This window comes from Ctenopharyngodon idella, chromosome 4, assembly GCF_019924925.1.
Source record: "Ctenopharyngodon idella isolate HZGC_01 chromosome 4, HZGC01, whole genome shotgun sequence".
NCBI classification, from domain to species: Eukaryota; Metazoa; Chordata; class Actinopteri; order Cypriniformes; family Xenocyprididae; genus Ctenopharyngodon; species Ctenopharyngodon idella.
Window position 1 is genome coordinate 4,967,705 of NC_067223.1, and position 21,211 is coordinate 4,988,915.

The 21,211-nt window shown below is 37.4% G+C and overlaps 1 protein-coding gene across 2 annotated transcripts in view; it reads left to right on the forward strand.

The window, feature by feature from the left end:
* LOC127510966 (fish-egg lectin-like) overlaps positions 1 to 21,211 on the forward strand; it is a 736,337-nt gene that overhangs the window by 701,544 nt on the left and 13,582 nt on the right. The gene's annotated exons all lie outside the window — the stretch shown is intronic.

The window sequence follows — 21,211 nt, forward strand, 5'->3', positions numbered from 1 at the left end:
TCCACAAATAGGAATCAGAAGTCGCCAGAGGCATCTATTGGTGAGACATGTCTGGTGTTGTGGAGGATGGGGGTACATCAAGAAGTAAACCCCCTCCGATGCTCATTTACAGCTTGTTTTTACACTCAAGGGACTTTGCTCTCCATTGACATGTTAGGCAGTAAGTGCATCATGCCGAGCTCTCGTGGGTAAATACAACCCTATACATCCAGATATGGCTCTGAATTAGAAGTGTGGGATGAGATAGTGGAGGTAAGAATCATCGTATAGTAAACCCAGAGAAAAAGAGACATGAGATGCAAATCCGGCATGGTTTGTGTAGGACAAATTGCTGGCCTTTTATCAGAGGATCTTGTGTCTGTTCTTTGCAACCGCAGATCATGTGAAGCTATATGAGGCTTCACAAAGAAATAACCGAGACACATTACACGGTGTCTATACAGCTAAGACAAGGGGGAATAAAAACTTCCTTCAGATTCTCTGTTTCTGTTGTAATATCTGTGCATTCTTTTTTTCTCCAAAAACATCATCTTCTGTCGGTTGGGGTGTCACGGGGGGAGACATTAGCCATATATTGTTGTTCAGGCATCAAAGAGTCTGAACTGACAGAACACAAGGCCTGATGGGAAATGGCGGGCATAAGGGAGAGGAAACCCTGAACCACATGGATTTCGGAGAGCCGCAAGAACACCAGCAGTGATTAACTGACGTCTGGTGGTGAAAATCCCTTAAAGAGGTATTTAGAGCAGCTGGACACTGCTAATGGAAGACGCGATACACAGTGCAGCTTAAGGTGTTCTTACCTCCTCTCTGCTTGCGTACAAAGACTACTAACATCCTGAGCCTGATTGCAATGTGTCTGACAACGGGCTAGGTGACATAAAATAGGATTAGCTAACATTTGGAATTCAATAATTTGCTCCCATTTCAAGAGTTATATTTTTGAATAGACTGACCATGACCCACATGAAGTTATAATTATAATCTGAATTGGAAAAACAGGAAGATGAATTTACTGAAATGCAATTCAGAGATTTTCAATAAATAATTAAATAGTATTTATTGCCAGGTATTAATATATTTGGCAATATATTTAATTGTTTTTTTTACAATACTGGAATCTGAAATATATTTGTACATCAATATATTATATATGGGTCAGTTTTGTCCAAAGGCCTTAATAATAATAAAAACAAAGATATGACATCCAAAGTATGTAAGGTAGTACAACTAGATCTCTTTTATTGAATCCAAAAGGTTTTAATTTTATTTTGCTACATATAAAGGTATTTTATATGTGTCAAAAGGTCATTCGGTTTAACCATCCAAAGGCCAATACAGCCATTTCTTAAAATGTAATAAATGTGTATATTTTTTATTCTGGCATGATTTTATAACATCATAAATCAACATAGTGCAATATGGTATTAAAATTATGCGTAGAAGTCGTTGCTTTGTTATGAGAAAAAATGGCAGGAAGAATGAATTTCATTGATGTAATTCGGAGTAACCAATACAAAGGGACCATTTTGGATCAAGTCATGCGATCAATATCATGTGACAGGATGTGACATCATGCAGACACCTGCACAGGACCACATGGTCATGAAGCAAAGTAACTAACTCTCTTTTAACTATTTGAAAAATTCATGTTTTCACTTGTTCATACACATGTCCCGAAACATCACGTTATTCGGTACAACCGCTATAAAACATGGAAAATGGTGTACTATTTTTAAAGGTCACCTATTATGCCCATTTTACAAGATGTAATTTAAGTCTCAGGTGTCCCCAGAATGTGTCTGTGAAGTTTCAGCTTAAAATACCTCAGATTATTTATAAATCCATGTTGTAAATACCCATTTCTGACTACAGTCAAGAACAGGCTGTTTTCTCGCATGTGCCTTTAAATGCAAATAAGGTGCTGTGCTCCGCCCCCTCTCTACGATCACAGTTCCTGCCTCAATCGGATTCTCTGCCAAATACAAACAAGACATCTGCTTGGTTTTGATTATCATCTATATCGCGAACACTCTCGGATAGCATAGTTTTTCTTTCGTCATTAAAGTTTATTATTTCCATGCATTTTTAAAGCTATATTAGTTTAAACTTCTAATGGATCATTTTCTGAGCACACTTATCTGAAGCACACGCACACAGATGTCAAGTCTTGTGAGTAACTTCTTCACATTTTTTGTTATGTTTAAACTGTCAAATACAGACAAGGTTCTGTCAAATACACACACAGTTCACATAAACACAGTCAGTTATGTCTGTGAACGTAAATAGCAGGCAACGTTACAGAAATCGTATGTATATATTAGATCTGTGGCGCATTCCATTCAAAAATAAAACTAATCCACTGATTTCAGCGGCTCAGATGTCAGTAAATGAAGACTGTTATGTTCACTCTTACATCCAACAACAAAACATCTCAATTACTTACCAGACATTGTTGTCGCTACAGCTGCTCTAGCATGGAGAAAATGGCTGACAGCCTACAGCTCGCTGAGGGCGGAAACTATGGTAATGCAGGACTGTCAGTCAGTGGGCGTGAGCGGGTCATGAGTAATGTGACGTCACATTGCTCAGAGAATCGTCTAATCGGCTTGTCTAATGAGACTGCTCTGGTTTAATGGGGATTTAAAAAAAAAAGGAGTGGATGGATTTTTATCATTGTAGGGTGGTTGTGTTCACACACTGCCAACACACATTTATATCCAAACACCATGTAAAAGTGGATTTAGCATAATAGGTGACCTTTAAAACTAAATATAACATTTTTGATTGTCCTATTGCTAGCTAGCTAGCTAGATATCAGCCTGTTAGCATTGTTTGAAAATATAGTCATCCGTTATAACCAAAAGTGTCATTCGGTAAAACCGAAATTTTGGTTAAACCTAATTACTTTTTTGGTGACAAATATTATCTTGTAAAAAAATGACAAAAGCAGTGTTAATTGATTATAAAAACCACATAATCTCATTGTTAAGACTTGATAAAACTTCAAAATTAATTATATCTCCATTATGTGGTTTTTTTTTTTACACTTTTAAAAACCTTATTCGTCAATGACCCATATATATTTGGGTACATAAAGTGTTTTGCTACTATGGTCCACAAAACAAAAAAATAGTTAATGAAACAAAATGAAATACACACAAATTAGATACAAATTACTACTGGTGTCATTTCAAATATTGATTATTAATATTATCTAATACTTATAAGAAGCATCCCATATGATTTACGGGTACACTTACAGAACTGTGAATTTCTTTGCAATTATGTTTCATTCCATTTTAATGAAACTTAGAATAACAATTCAGCATCAAATTTAGGAATTTAAATGTAACTCTGAAATAAATGTAATAATAGTCTACTTTGCCTGTTTTACTTTTTTAATAACACTTCATATTAAATTTACTCTCCATGCTGTTAAATAGAAGAATAACAGTGAAAATAATCCTATCAATGCTTTGCCTTTGAAATCCCTTTATATAATCTTGCCAAAAGACTCCCTGACTAGCTCTGAACATTAGGGAGAAAATACAGGCTCTCTCTGCAGTGAAATTCAACACACCTCTCACCCCACTACGACTGGGATGCTTTAGACCTTTTTGTTTCATGTTATCTGTGGTGCTCTGTGAGCATCTCTCTGGGGGGGCACCTTGATACCATTGGCCTACATTCCCCATGACAGAATCAAAAGCGTTCAGACCTAAACTTTGAAGCGAGGGCTGTGTGCGAGTTTATTCGTGCTGGGGTGAATCAACGAGGGCCTTCTTTTTTAGGGGCTTGAGGTGGATGAAAGCATCACAGACTATGAGGATCTATGTAGACACTCTTCAAGGAGCGGTGATGTATCTACCTGTGCAACGCAACCGGAGGATTCAAGGAGACACCACTGAATGAGGAGGATGAGCCAGTCTGTAGGTGATGTAATTGACTGGAACGAATATGACATCAGAGCAACAGATTCACAGAGCTTCTCAAGGTCTTACATCAGAGACCGGCAAATCATATATTACGGTTACGGAATGATGACAAGACCAAAGCGAATCTGCAGGCTTATGCCCTGTAGTCAGGTCATCCTTGGGGAGTCATTGTAATGCAATGGGCTGCAGATGTTGTATAAAAGAAAACCAGAGGAGAGAGATGACATGGGCAGGAGATAAATGGAAGCACACCAGAAGATAATAACACACCATGTGGCTTTGGCTTTACTGACGTCCCTTTTTCCGAGTCCTGACATGGGACTGTTTTTATGCCACTCTGAAGCAGCGGTAACAGGATTGATGGTCAAAGAAAATGTTATTCATTGGAAACTCACAGAAAGGCATGACCACTTCCCATTTTGATAACTTCACAGAAGATTACTCTCTTTAAACAGAGTAAGAAAACATATGGCTTGAGGTCTAAAGGAGACGTGCATTATTAACATTTAAGTGCTCAATTTTAAATATCTGGCATACTTTTTTTTTTTTTTTCATTTAAACTTGATGTAACCACATTTAGCACATTGAGGTTACCTGACAATTTCTTAACAGTATAATCATCTAGTATTTGAGAAATGTGTAATAACTTTTCTAGGGCTGACACAACATGTAATAAATTATTCAATTTTAGTTCAAAGACATTTACTGAAATCATGCACAAAAATGTTCGGATCACAGCAAGCTGAATACACAAGAGTTATTCAATCACTGTAGTTGCTATTAATATTTTAACCTAAATAGCATCATTTACTCCCAATAACACAGTTTGTAGTCAAATCCATCCTGCCATACGAGCTGATGCAATATCATCGAGAACTGCCAAATGTGTGTATCTAGCACAGATAGTGTCAAAATCAGGAATGTCTTGATGAATGTCTTTACATTGTTGGATGCACAGGGTTGGAAATTTTAGAATCGACTCATAAATTTGAATTGGAATTTAAATTTGAATGGCATGCAGAGAAATGTAATGAATTACTCAATTCCAAAAACTTCAGCACAGTGAGACGGAGACTTTAATTAAACAAATACAACAGAACAGATTTACTTTGCAAACCGGCTTCATTTTGAAAAGCAACTGAACAAATAAAGTGTTTGTTTCACCATGGTCTATCGGATGGATGGATGGACGGACGGACGGACGAAGTTAAATTAACAGCCAGATAAATAATTAGATATATAGATAGATAGATAGATAGATAGAACCCTATGCACGCAAAGAAGAGGTTCTGAAATGTTAATAAAGCCCATGCATTATAAAACTGTTCAAACATCTGATAGCTTCATGTTGCAGCTTTGTGTCATCATTGTTGATCATCCATATTTGTGCATCGTTTACTGCAGCAGGTGTCTTCTAGAGAGAGCTCAGCTCATCCTTTGATTTAGCACTTCATATTTTTTCCTACGGGCCTACATTAGCGTATTAGCAGCCATTACCAATAAGCTCAATGAACACATACAGAACATTTACTGATATTTTGCACAGTTACAGAAACACAAGCTACTCTAATGCTCTCAAACCCTAGGGCAAGAACAACCGCCCATTTTCCAGTACTGTGAGGGGATGAGCCCATGGAAATGAGGCGAATTACTCTTGTTCCCTATCAATGTACCACAATGGCCTGAAACCCATGCATAAACACACATCCAAATGACAACGGGCGCCTTGCAGCCACCATTAAACGCATCCTATCCCAGATTGGGCCTGCCACTACTCCGCCAACAGCAACTGCGGCTGGGCAAACATGACAGAGGTTGGGACAAATTGCTTGGCTGTTTTTCGCTGCCAGATGAAGGCTATGGATCACTCACACACACTCTCGGGGAGTGAAAACAGGGCGAGGGAAAGAGTGACAGGCAGCAGAAAAGGATTTTCCGAGTCATCGCTGCCTTCCTGCAGCGGGCAAATTGGGCACAGAGGAAAACTCTGCCATTCCCGGAACAAGCTAATTAGAGATGTGTTAGAAGATGCATGACTTAAGCGTCTTCCTGTTTCGGGCAGCATTTCCAGGTTTACAAAGCTGATACCAATCGTCTAATTGTAAACCATGATCCAAATCATTCCCACCGTGACATGCAACACATATAGTAGCGTTAAAAAGTAAGAGAACTGAAAAGCTGGGATTCAAATTCTAATTTAAAGATATAAACAAATCTTTAAATTTTAAAACATTTAAAACAAAGCAACGCTATGATGTGCAATGAATATTTTAGATATTTAAGATTTCAGGGGCCGTATTCACAAAACATCTTAAAGCTAAAAGTATCTCCTAACTTGATGATTTAGGAGAAACTCTTTGTAAAACAATGGGCCCTATGTCAGTCCTAAATTTAAGACTCCTACATTTTTCACAAAGCATTTTAGCACTGAAACTAGCTCCTAAATCTGTGAAAAGTTAGGAGTAGTCACTAAGACCAAATCACAAACAATCCTAAAATGGTTGTTGCCGGCAATCCGCCACAGCAGTCTGCCCAAAGACACTGTACACCAATGAGACAATAGGCGATATAGTCTTGGGTGCCTAGCCTTTTCTTCATAAATGCAATACATATTTTAATTTATAGATTTTAATCTGCGATGACATAACATAAAGGTTCATTTATGTACAGGCAAAATGCATTGAATTATGGAGAATCAAACATTGCTGTAAAGTTGAAAATAACGTCCTATCGTCTGCACTGATAGCCTTGTAGGCAGCTCACGTGACCAGAGTTCGAATTCCGGCCCATGGACCTTTCCCAATTCTGTTCCCCCCTTTCTCTCTCCCACTTCGCCTCCTGTCTACTCACTGTCCTATCATAATCAGTGCTCAAAGTGGGCCGGTACACAATACTGGCACTTCTCTATTTTTACCTTTAGCGTACCACCACTTCCGACATGTTGCACGTACTGAAGCCCTCCCTTCTTTAGGAACGCGTTTTGAAGCGAGCATCGGGAGTCCCAGCACCTTTTATTTTTCTACTTCAAACACTAATCATAATAAAAAGGCAAAAAGGCCAAAATAAAAAAAATCTTTGAAAATAAATAAATAAAAAAAGAAAATAATGTCCTATTACCTGTGGCAGTTGATTTCACGAGTTCACACTTACAAAAGATCGAATAGAGTAAATGAGTGAAATAAGCGTATTGGCATGCTGTCCGAGGAATTTAGCCCAAACCCAGTGTGCACCCCCGTATCCTGGAAATAGGTACCAGCCGAGAGTGAGGAGTCGGGTGGCGGAGGGATGCAGAAAACTGTCAAGGTAACTAGGTGAGTCAGCTGTGTGTGTGTGTGTGTGTGTGTGTATATATATATATATATATATACACACACACACACACAGCTGACTCATATATATGCCTTATCTCGAGCTGATTTGGTAGACCATTTGAACCTGCTTCTCCCGAACTTAACAATAAAACATAATTTGTCGCTTGAATTCTGCAATCTCTCGAGATGCAAACATGTAAGAGGCTGACAATTAGCAGAACATATACTTGTTTAATTAGTGACACTTAGCCTACATTTTAAAATCTATATTTAAATATGGCAACATTTTTATTTAAAAATCTTTATTTGAATATGACAACATTTTTATTTTAAAAGCTTTATTTGAGTATGGCAACATGATACCTCATTCTACAATATTTCTATGATTAAACCGCTGACAGAGATTCCTCCCCTATCAGTCGATTGCTGTGGGCATTGTTAGTAAGCATGTTGACATCATCCATAGCAATGAGGTCAACCCCGCCCTTACTCTTAAGACTTCTCTCTATTCCTTAGTAAAAGTTTGTCTCAGCAGCTTTGTGAATAGGTTTTAAGAGGAAACTCTTAGCTAAGAACTTTTACTGCTATTTAGGAGAACTCTTAGTGGTAAGATAAAATGTTTTGTGAATACGGTCCCTGGTCACTAATCAAATATGCAAATTTGTGACATTGATCATTTTAACTCTTTCAGATGTCAGATGATCTTGTTTCCACTGATGCACAAAATGATCATTCGATTTTACACTTTTTTTTCAGCATGAGTGCTATTGCCATAACAGCAAAAGTGGCACAAACCAATACTAACAAATTGTCAAATTGTGTTTGTACAGTACGTAAATTTTACATTTAAACTTTTTACATTTAAAATTGTTATGCTAATTGATATGACATGCAATGAAAAAAAAATGAAAAAATTATAAAAAAAAATAAATAAATAAATAAATAAATAAAATGCCAAAAGATTTTTACTAGCAGTCTCAGGCTTTTGAACCCCACTGAATATTTCTCGCTGGATCCACCTTTTTCCTGAGCAAACCAATGAGAGCCGCCTTGATGGATTCTAACTTCCATAGAAACCCTTTGATAAAATGAGGTAAATAGAGCGACTTAATTAAGCTTAATTTAGCGAATTAATTAAACGTAATTAATTAAAGAAACTTTTTGAACATTACTAAAAAATTAAAATGAGCACAAGGTTAAGCTGTGCTGCTGTTGGCTGCCACAACAACAGCAATAAACTGAAGAAATTCCTGGAAAATACATGTTTTGAGTACCAGCAAATCTGAAAAGAATGTCCATATATGGCACCATATGCCTTGCATTTTATGCCAAAGACTGACAAGAGAAAACTAGCATCTCCTGTAGCACTTAAGTTAAAATACTCCACATAAAAAAAAAAAAAAAATTAAAAAAAAAGGTATATGTGCATTCTTATCATTTTGAGGACAAAATCCCCCGAACTCCACCCGATCTGAAGCAGTATGTACTGTAGGATATGAGCGAGTGCCCATCTGTTTTCAATGTAGCTTCATGTCATCTATGCACTCATTAAACATTGACGCATGAGGCACTGAGAAAAGACGTCATTGTGACACTGTAAAGTGACGGCACTATGGAGCCATGTGCTTTTTTAAATCATTTTCATAAGTTTAATGTTACATTGTCAGCTCGGGAAAATAGGCTAATTTGACTAGAAACACCGGAGACCAGAAATGGAAAGGATAATTCCACTATGAGTCGGACGAGACTTCCACGTACAGGAAAATGGTGGATATGCTAAAAAAAAAAAAAAAAAAGACTTCAAAATATTTAAGATGGGCTGTATGCAAATGTTATAACATTAATTTGAATATTACATGCCTAAGATATTCCAGCAGCAAACAGCAAAGCGAGAAAACGTGCAGTTGGGAATACAAAATATGTTCCAATTGTGCATACACACTAAGACTAAGACTAAGACCTGAGACTAAGGTGTGATCCCATTGGTGAAATTTCTGCAAAATTTCACAGGCAAACAAAGGTTCATTGATTATTGTCAATAGTGTAGATGTATGAAGCTCAGCTCACACAGAACTCAACGTCCCTGAAAGCACATATCGACCCAAACACACTGTAGACCACCCTGATAGACATAAACCCACTCAAACCTTATCGTACCATTAGGGAATAACCCAGAGGTCACCATAAAAGTGAAAGCATTAACCCTGTTAAAGTCTGGGCTTGCTCAAAGGTTGAACTATATCCAACTGTCATGTGTTCCAAGAGCGACAGGATGTTTGCCCTCCTCCTTCCCTTTTGGTAAATTCACACTCTCACCTTTTTTCCTCACCTCCTGCAATAATCCGCACACCTGCCATGCTGGCATAAATAAATGCCCTCTCATGAATTCTGCATGCCTGCAGCTCGCAGAAAGATAATGACATTCATTACACCACACTTGGTTTGACAGGCTTCTTGTGTGCAAGTGTGTAGGAGGATGATGTAAAATGTTTTCAGATTCACATCGAATTGAGTGTTAAATACTAAAAGGAGGCAGGCGATGTTTTGCACAGCTAAGTGAACCATGAAGCCAATGAGCTGACCGTTCGTGGATGTTCCAGCCTGCTCCTTCCATCCAGTGGGTGAATCTCCTGCGTTTCACACAAAAAAAGGGGGAAAAAATCTGCAGAGCATCAAAATTGTGGTGAAGAGACTGTAATGGAAAGCATTGCTTTCAACCGCCCACTTTAAGTAAAAAACACATAGGCATGTCAGTCCCCAACCATGGCAAGAGGAACCACGGGGCAGCAGATCATCAGACTGACTGCGAGAACGAGTATTGCGTGAGCCGAATGGGAGGGAATGATGAAGAGACATGAAATAAAGCAAAAGATGAGAGCGGAACATCACTAACAGGGGAGGTCCTCCATTATTGTTTATTAGTGTAATTGGCCAATAAATGCTTCAGCAAGTTGTAGCTTTGAGGCTTCTGAAGGGCTGGCATGCAAGAGTATTGGCAGAGACCCACTAAGCTGGAAAAAGAGAGAGATGTTGCTGTACGTGGTTACAGCGTTTTCGCCTGTTGCGGTTTGTGCAAAGTTTCCCTTGTGTTTTGAAAGCAAATAGTTCGTAATGACTTAATAAGATCTTGTTAAAGGTCATTATGGCAGACAAATCGATTCTGTGTGTTTACAGCAGAGACACCAGAGTTTGCATGCTACTTTGGTGGACAAATAGACCTGAGAACAAATTTTTAAACAAGCTTTACAAGGTTTAGACAAGCATGAGAAAGAAACTAGTGCAGGTGAAAGAAGTCTTTGCTCTGAATCTACAACTTATTCACCACAATTCAAAAGTTTGTGGTCGGTAAGAATTTTTCAATGTTTTTGAAAAGTGTCTTATGCTAACCAAGGTAGGGTTGTCAAAAGTAGGCTACTTACTTTTCAATGAGTGCTTACATGGATACACATGGGAGCGCTTGAAAGCAGGCATCTATCAGCGGATATATTAGGGATCCGCTGATAGATGCCTGCTTTCAAATGCTCCCGTGTGTATCTGTGTAAGCGCTCAGTGAAGAGCATCAGAGATGTCTATTTACATGTTTTTGAAGCTTTGAACATTGTTGCCATTCACAGACATATATGTTGAGTGCGTGAACACAATGGCCAATCAGAGGAGTTTAAAGGATTAGTTCACTTCAGAATTAAAGTTTTCTGATAATTTACTCACCCCCATATCATCCAAGATGTTTATCTCTTTCTTTATTCAGTCGAAAAGAAATTAAGGTTTTTGAGGAAAACATTCCAGGATTTTTCTCCATATAGTGGACTTCAATGGCTACCAACGGATATAAAGTCCAAACTGCAGTTTCAAAAGGGCTCTATACGATCCCAGCCGAGGAATAAGGGTCTTATCTAGCGAAACGATTGGTCATTTTCTAAAAAAAATAAAAAATTATATACTTTTATAGATATATACTCGTCTTACACTAGCTCTGTGATGCACCACACATTACGTAATCACGTTGGAAAGGTCACACATGACGTATGCGGACATTTACACAAAGCAAACGTGCAAAGAATAAGTCAAACAGCCTTTACAAAAAATAAAGGTAAAACAACAATATCGGATGATTTTGAAGTTGGTGGAGAAAATGAAATGGGGTTTTTCGCCCTACCGCGGTACTTCCACCTCTGTCACACGTGACCATTCCAACGTGATTACGTAATGCGTGGCGAATCGCAGAGCTAATGCAAGACGAGCATTTGTGGTTAAAAAGTACGATTTGGTAGAACCCCCGTAGCAGATCTCTACAGGTGGTGCTGGGGAGGAAGAGGGATAACAGAAGCTTTCATAATCGCACAACATGCTGATCGCAGGCTAGTGTACAATAAATATTACTTGAATTTGGAAGTACTTCTGATTGGCTGGTGCCATGTCGTTGGAAGAACCAATCAGCGTTCGATTAGTTTCATGCCTGAACTATGTATTAGCACACCCAATGGACACTTTACGATCCCATGAAGCCTCAGAAGAGAAGTTAAGCAACAGTGAAGCAACACAACTGATGTTGTAGGTCATAGGACAATGACAACATGACAAATGTAATATGTCCCAATTACATTCACACATTCTTACAATATAGATTCATACTTTTATAATGGCTGTGAAGTCTGTTCAGCAAATGATGTATGCAATTTCGGATGGAGCCTTTGTAATTATTTTGTATTTGCTTCTATGGTAATAATATCTAAGATGTATAATAGGGGCATTGTTAAAAACTTGATATCTTCAAGTCTTGATGACTTGCAAATTGCTCCACAGAGCTTTACTAATTAAGGTGAGTTTTCTAGGAAGAGATGATTTGCCCTACCATGAGTTTGATTAAGAAGGGCTCAGTGTTACTGTTGTCAACGTATTTAAACCATTAACATTAATGACAAACAAATGGGCACTTTGTCATTCAAATCATTCCATCCATTTAAAACCACACAATGGCATGGCGTATCTCTTGGCTCGTGATGATTTAATTTAATATGAAAACCTCACACTACGCTCCATTGATGCAGCATTACTGAATATGACGGATAATGACTCATTTTCCAAACTCTTTTTTGAATATAGGCCTGTTTTCTCAATTATCTTGTTTAATAAACCAATAAACTGCGAGTTACCCTGTGTTCAACATGAGCAAAAAAGAATATAGTTGTGATATTAAAGACATTATGATGGTAGACAGAAACAAATCAAATGAGCAAATGTAGACAGAGAGATCAGGAGGGAGTCAGAGGGGAGCAGATGCTCTTTTTGGCCTGCTGGGATAATCCTCTGCTAAAATCCATTCACTGATTTATGTTTGATAAAAACCCACAAATTCAACTGCCATCGCCACTGAATGCAGGATAATTTGAAATGAATTACGTTTATCCCTTTGAACAAATGATCCAAAACCCTCTTTGAGGAATCCAACTTCACTGCTGCTATGACAACAACACAAAAGCTAGTTAAAAATTCATTGCTTTCATGGTTTTAAGGCAGAAAAAGTATGAGTCTCATTGTAAATAGAGTATTTAACCCACCAAGTAAATGAACCCAGTGACAGAGAAACCCACAAAACAGCCATTACACAAAATATGCCTCTTTTACATGCAGAATTTTATGATACAATGGATGCCACAATAATTGTTTGGGAAGGAAAGAAATTCTTCTTCTTCAGCATTTCTTGGACTCTGTCCGCACCAATTCCTATTCACTCACACACACACAAGCAGAAATAACAATCAGTGCGGGTCCCTAGACTCAGCACTGTGAGGTGGAAAAAGCCCAAGTCTAATTCTCTCTTAATAGCACACAAAGAAAAACACATATGAGGAACAATCTTGGTACCACAAACACACACACACCGTCAAACTGATGCCTAAATGGAGTAGATTGGATTCTGGCTGCACCTCTACGATAAAGAAAGACAGGCTGATTGTCTAGGTTATTTGGCATTGGTTAATTAAATCCTTTCAGCGTCAAAGCTAACAGGACACCAAGCTCTAACTGAAATGAAACTGGCTGTAGAAGCTCCTTGATGATAAACAAAAAAACCTCAGGAACTTATGACTGATATATTTAATGAAAAGTGTACGGCTATAGGTATAGGTACGGTGTATAGGCTATGTGCAGAGTTTCTATTGACAAATGCTCAAGGTACATCAGCGCTTTAGATTTACAGGCAATACCTCTTTTACAGCTGTTTAAAGACAACATCTGTGGTGAGGCTGTTAAAAATAAATAAATAACATTTGTAAGATTTGAAAATGATGCCTAACTGTCATGTCTCTCCATTTCCATTGTGTCTGCTTCAGCCGTAGCCTGATGAGTTCATTAAAACAGAGAGAAATCTTATGACATCAAGCCATGTTTAGTCTCTATTTTCCTGCTGACAGAAATGAAGCAGTGTTAGGGGATCAGACTGGAGCATCTTCTTCCTAATGTGCTTCCCAGTCTTTTCGCTGCGACTTTACATTCAAATGGGAGTAGAGAATGCATTGTAGTTTAACATTCTGCTCTATGTGCTGTCATAACTGTAGCACTCTGTTATTAGTCTGAAGCTCTGTGGTGTCCTTTGCCTTCCACACTCATGACCTGCTGGAATTTATGAGCGCTACACCTACAGTAAGGAGAGCAAATATGGACTATACTGTGGTCATTCACAGTTGCCAAGTCAACTTAAACAGCTAAAGGGAATATATTTTATTAGAGCTGCAAGATTATTCAAACACTAAAGTGATTTCATTACTAAATGGCAAAGATTTGCATGTGTCTATTATTAAACCTTTATCAAAATCACAACGGAACAGCAAATCTATGTTGCCGCTGACCCAGAGAGAGCAGTTATCATGTATAGGAAACAGCTTCATGAACAGTCTTTTCAACCACACAGCATTGTTATTTCTATGTTACAAATATCCAAATTATCACAGAAGTACTGGGATAAAAGCTTATAGTTCAGATATAAACAGTGATGTGTACGGCAGCGATCAAAATAGAGCATATCACCTTTTGAAAGTAACTTGGTGCTTCAAATTACAATTGTATAAATTACATTGTTACGCCAGTAGATGGCGACAAGCGACTGTATTTGTCATTGAATTATTCACTCAAGAGATTTGTTCAAAAATGCTGATTCATCCAGTAATGAAACAAGTGAATTATTTATGAGTGAGTCACTAAATCATTCATTCAAACCGATTTTTTTTAAATAATTCAAATTAATTAATCATTTTTAGACTGCACAATATATATATATATATAAATATATATATATATATATATATATATAGTATAGTAGCAACATCACACGAAAACCCTCTTTTGAGAGAAACTACTTCCTTCCCCCACTGATTCAAATCTCAAGCTGACAGTTTAACAGTTGAGCCCAAGCCTCTGTTACTAATTCTAAAACGTCACTTTACAACTAGTAACGAAGAAACTCAATGTAATATGTAGAGTAGAGTATTATGAGAGAGAGATCGACTAAGCGAGTGCATTACCTGCATCTAGCTGATGTTCTTCAGGTCAATCATAATCACAAAATCAGTTTGAATGTCCGCTGAGGAAAGCAATATCTTTGTCTTTTTCCTTTTAACATTTAAGACATTCCCATGACAGTGCTAGTCAATGTATTTGTCAGTTGTGTCTCGTAAGATGTTGTTTAAAGTAAAAACAATGTCCTTGTTTCCTTGTTTCAGTCCATTTCAATGTAGAAGTCTTTGCGACTGACTGACTCACTCATAAAGACAGTCTTTGCCGCCATCTAATGGCGTATTAATGTAACTTTCACTGAAGTCAAAATCACTAACGGACTCTCTCAATACCAAAAAATATGGCATGTTTTTTATATAAAATATTATTTATTGAAACAATAATATTTAAATGAACAACAATAGCCATTATAAACAGTATAAGAAGTAAAATAGGACATAAGCACAAGCAAACAGTTCAGTCAAATGTACAAAAGCAGCGCTCTAGTTAATGCAGGATTTAATTTCAATGTAAATAAAGTTATGAAACTTAAACTTAAGCCAAATCTATTAGCTCTGGAACAAGTAAGAGATTAATAAGATCAAAGATTGCCCATTTGATATACCCAAAACGAATTATACCTCATGTTTAAACACTATCTAAATGAGAGCCAGCGGCAAATTCTTGAAGGACTGGCCGAGATGAAGCTGTTCTCTGTGGGTACATGAGCGCTGAACGGTCGCTGACGGCCTGGAGCTCACTTCTCCGAAAGTGTCTAAACAAGTTTTCAAATAGGAGCTGTGTTTACGTATAAATTGCATATCTGAGGTCTAAACAACTATATTCTTGCCTAAAAAACTCTTAAAACTACATTCTGTTACAAATTTATAAAAAAAAATACAAAAATACTAATTGATTCAAACGGTGAATCATGGCTGGAAAGACCTCTCAGCCAATCAGATTCGAGAACCAGAATAAAATGTTGTAAAAATATATATATAAAAATAAAAACTAAGCATTTTGGTAATGGATAAGGTATATTTTTATATATTCTATATATATAGAGAGAGAGAGAGAGAATTTACAGAAAAATTGAGACAATTTTCAACACTCAGGAGGTTTAAAACTCTTTAAAAAAGTTTAAATGAAGTCAATAGATGTAATATTCCAAGCTCATGAGCAAATAATAACATAAAAGCATGATTATATACTACTGGAGATTCTCCAGAAATCCCTGGATGTCTAAAAACCACACTAACAACCCAAAATACCGCAATTGCACAGATAGATTGAGAATGCAGAGCAGAGATAAAAAGAAAGGAAGCAGTTACCGACACCTTTTTTTTTTTTTTCATTATTTCCTCTATTTCTCCCACTCAGAGACAGTGTTGGCTGCAGTCACAGAAAAGTGCAGGAAAGAATGCCTATTTGTCATGACAACCTAATTCACAGGCATTTGAGAGTCGCTTCACAAGCCATCAGTGTCACAATGCGCTCTGCCTTCAACGGATCCAAGTGACAAATCAACTCGGCCTTTCTTGTTCTCTCTCCGCATCCCTTTCTCCTTCTCTCTCATTCTATATCTCCCTCCTCAACTTCTGTCACAATGCCCAGGAAGCCGCTCTTAAGCACCTCTGTGGCATTGTTTCTCTCCTACTGTTTTTCCAAATTGCCCTGGAAAATTTGCTTCTAAATAACAATGAAACAGAAAGTGAAAGGATACACACTCTAAAACATACATTCTTTCTCTTCTGCAAAAATGGACAAAAAAATATCGATAACTCATGTTGCACTACACAGATTTTTGTCCAGTCAAATGCTTTGGACTGAATAGGAAATAAAAATCAAGCCCCATGTGTGAATATACCAACTTCACTACTATAAAGTGTGGACATATCATTGGCTGCAAAAAGTAACACAGTAGATGTTGTAAGTCACATGACTCCAACAAGGCGGGAATACAGTAGTATATCCAGATATTCATATACACATTCATACTTATAACACATACTTTTTAACTCTCAAAAAGCAAGTTGTCCATCAAATGTCAAAAGGAACCATATGAAGATGAATAAGTTCTCAAATTTTCATCAAATGCAGTAAATATTCACATTTACACAAATTCGAATGCAACCATGTGACGTAACTTAAGCTAATTGGGTATTAAAAAGGGACAAAACAGTAGCCCCAACACAAAATCATCACTGTTTCAGAAATTATGCAGTTTACCTTTAAAATGAATGCTATAAGCTAAGGTAAAACATGTCAAATGAAACATAAAGAATGGCCGTAAGAAACGCAGAAGGAGAAAATATCTAAGGTCTCTGCAGATGGAGATGGGAGGAGAAAGGCTTGAGGAGATTGAGGGATGATCTGTGAGCAGAGAAGAGGAGAAAAGCGGAGTCCTTCAGGGTCCACTGCACCGCTAGTGAAAGTGGCCACCGGTTCAAATTAGAAACCATGTGGTGACAAGTGTGAGAAAATCTCATTAACTCTCCATCCGCCCAGAGAACTGATTCATCTGTCTTTACATGGTTCCTTTCGGCAAGCCTGGATTACAGCCATTCTCCCATGTGCCATTCAGCACTCGAGTTCATTTACTACAGCCCAGGATACAGGACGCTTTAGGAAGATGAACTGGATTGGGACCAAACATGTGTGTGAATAACATAATCATGCAGCGCAACATCAAATGTCTTGTCTTTCATGACCGTGAAATCAGGAGACGATTAAGAAATGAGCAAAAGGCAATTAGCTGAAATGCGTGTAATTCAACCAGCATTCACTGAATGGATGATATCTGTCAAAAATAAGCCCCTTAATCGTAATCCATTCGTAAACTACAGATAGGATGACACGAATTCCTCATTATAATGCTCAGGCAGCCAAAACTATCAAATATGCCACACGCATGAAGGATTTGGTCACACTTTACATTGTTCATTTCGTATTACATTGTAACTGGTTAGGTGACATGACATGTCAAGCAATGTGTTGTTATATACTCACTTAAAACTATTTCAAAACTACATATCTATAATTCTTGTATTGTTACATGAAGGTTTTTGTGACTTTACATAAATTGAATATTTTACTGTGAGAAATGTATGTATCATATTGCAGCAGTACTAACCAAAAGCATACAAAATTCTTGGTACAAAATGTTTGGTGTTAAAAAAAACACATGCTTCTACATAATTCTGTATATTCATACATGTATTTACACTGTGAAAAATGTATTTATTATTAGCACATTAGATCAGCTCTAACTGATGAGACTACATTTTTTCTGCATGTGGAGCATCAGAGCATGTTTTGTTGCATCTCTCAGCATCCTTCATGCGCGTGAGCAACAACCACCAACACTTTATAAACAGTCAGAGAGGAATTTAACATAAATTTATGAATAAATAAAAAGAACATTGTGAGTTCCGTAAATATTCAACACTTTTAAAAGCAAGTCTGTTCCGCCTTCTATTTTATTGATGACGGCTCGTGCACTGGCAACAGTTGAAATGCGACATTCACGTTAAAGTATCCATTTACTTCAGTGCACTTAATTTTTTAAGATAAGTTTATAGGATAAAAAGAAGCATTACGTACCTTTCCAGGGATTTACAATCTCTCCGCAAGTCTGCGAGTCCCTTTATTTCGCATCGTCACCTTTTAGACAGGCAGCGAATTCCACAAAAGCCGCCTCACCTGCTTCACAAGCAGCTCTAGGCAACGAAGGATGAATTCAAAACGGAGATGCTGTAAAGGTCAGATGCTGCGAATGGCCAGTAACTCTCTCCGGCAGGTGTTAGTCCGTCCAGAGATACGAGCGTGGCTGTCACTCCTGCCCGTCCCTCTCGCGGACCTGTCAGCTCGAGCCACCCGCTCTCACGAGCCAAACCCCGGACAAACAAACGCGCCTCGCCGCTGTAACTGTTCCCGTAACCACCGCGCGGCGCTGTTGTCATCATAACAACGAGGGTTTCACTCAATAGTATCCACTCTTTCAGAGTTGTCACATCTCGAGACATCTTTCACTTGATTTGTTGTTTAAAGATAGCCTATGTAGGCTAATATACATCCTAACATATATCCTCCATATCATCCATATGTTGTTCACTAAAAAGTACGGAATAATATATTTACGTGGGGGGACAAAAAGAGTTAAGCTACTTTTTTGGGGCCAAAGAATCTCCATGTGACTTTCCAAAATCTTTGTCTCAAAATCGAGACTTGTTTATAAATGACGCGTCCACACACCGCGCAAAAACTTCATCGCAACACTTCCGCTGCAAGTTTATAATAGCTTATTTGTTTGTTTGTATTTTTTATTTACTTATTGCTTGTTTTATTTTTAATGCGGTGCCTACTGTTTTTTTTATTTATGTTAAAAACAAAAACATTGTGCCTCCGTGGCTTGCTTATGACCTACCTTGTGAAATTACCTGCTGCGAGTCCTCAGATAATTTTAACAAATTTAAGTATAAATATTTGTCCTTTAGCCTATACCCTTAACATTTGTCGCAAGTTTGATTATTTTACTTTTGTTAAATGCATTTTTATTGTGTTTATGTAATTTGAGTTTATAAAATTATTTTAAATGTCATCTTGACATCTTTACTCAAATCTAAACGTTTTGCCTAATAAATGTTTGGTTACCCATATTCTTCAAAATATCTTTTTTTGTGTTCAGCAGAAGAAATTAATACAGGTTTGGAACAACTTGAGGGTAAGTAAATGATGACAGAATTTTTGGGTGAACTATACCTTCAAGATTGCTTGTTTGCTGTTTTATAAAACTTAAATGTTGAACATTAATATAATCTCAGTAATGCAAATCCAGAAATTAATCCACATAGAAATGTAGTCCCTACTCATATAAAATTATTTTAAATGTCATCTTGACATCTTTACTCAAATCTAAACGTTTTGCCTTATAAATGTAACACTGCTAATATGAGTAATTGTGTTCTATCGTTGTTGTCTGCATCATGACATAACAAAAACATAACAAATATTCAAAATAAATAATAATTATACCTTTCTACTTTGCCACAAATTGTATTTTTTGATCTGCATCTGTGAGCGGCCACATATAGTCTGATATGAATCCAAGATGTTATATTGTTTGGCACCACAAGTCTGCCATTCTCCTGTTTAATTCATCCAGCCAGTGTTGCTGCATTGTCATGGTGATTCGGTTGCTGACTGTATACTATAGTCTGAGAATGATTGATTGATTGATTGATACCATGTGACTTGTGTAGTATTTGTCTGTATATGCATCAGAAGCTTAAGATGTTCAAAATTTCCACTTTTAGCTGGTTTGTTCTGTTCAATGCTGTCAGGTACTGCAGCATCCCTCTAGTATACACACAAACACGCCTGGATCAGTGGTGTGCTCAATTGCCATTTAAACACTCAACTGCCATTTTTTTCATTCCCACGAAACCCACACAGGAATTCAGAAATATGCCATGCAACTTTACTTATACAGATCCCTCACTAATTTAAACTGACCCATATAAACCCAGTCATTTCCAACACTGCACATCGTAAGCAAATACATGCACAGTTTGTGACATAGGCCTTTATAATGAGCTGCCTCAGTACAGAGCTCTAATTAGAGCCTCTGTGAACACAGAGTTTCTTCAAGTAATTAGCAACTTCCCACCTTCAGCATGTGTGTGTGAGTGCAGCGCATCTCTAGCATGGAGATGTGATTGATTGCCTGGCAACCATCTCTGTCATCTCCAGCTGCATCACTCATCATCCAATCACAAAGCAACGGGTTTCATCGATACCCAATGGGCACAAAGAGTTTAAAGGGAAAGTTCACCCAAAAATGAAAATTCTGTCATCATTTACTCACCCTCAAGTTGTTCCAAACCCGTATCAATTTCTTTCTTCTGCTGAACACAAAAGAAGTTATACCGAAGAATGCCGGTAACCAAACAGTTGATGGGACCCCATTGACTTCCATAGTATTTTTATTTTTTTTCATACTATGGAAGTCAATGGGGCCGATCAACTGTTTGGTTACCCATTCTTCAGCAGAAGAAAGAAATTCATACAGGTTTGGAACAACTTGAGGGTGAGTAAATGATGACAGAATTTTCATTTGTGGGTGAACTTTCCCTTCAAGATTGCTTGTTTGCCATTTTTTAAAACTTAAATATTGAACATTAATATAAATAAATTATGTCAGTAATGCATATCCAGAAATTAATCCACAGAGAAATGTAGTCCCTACTCAAAAGGACAACTTGGTCAACTTAACTTTTTTAGGTTAACATGTTAAGTGTATTATTGCAAACAGTTTTTATTTATTTCTGGCAAACTGATGCATTTCATGTAATTCTCCATGACACGTCAATCATTTTAAAAATTAATTTATTCCAGTGTTCAGTAGATTATGAAGAAAAGTTGATTTTGAAGCAGTCCAACTCATTTGTGTAAATTCATTTAAACTTTATT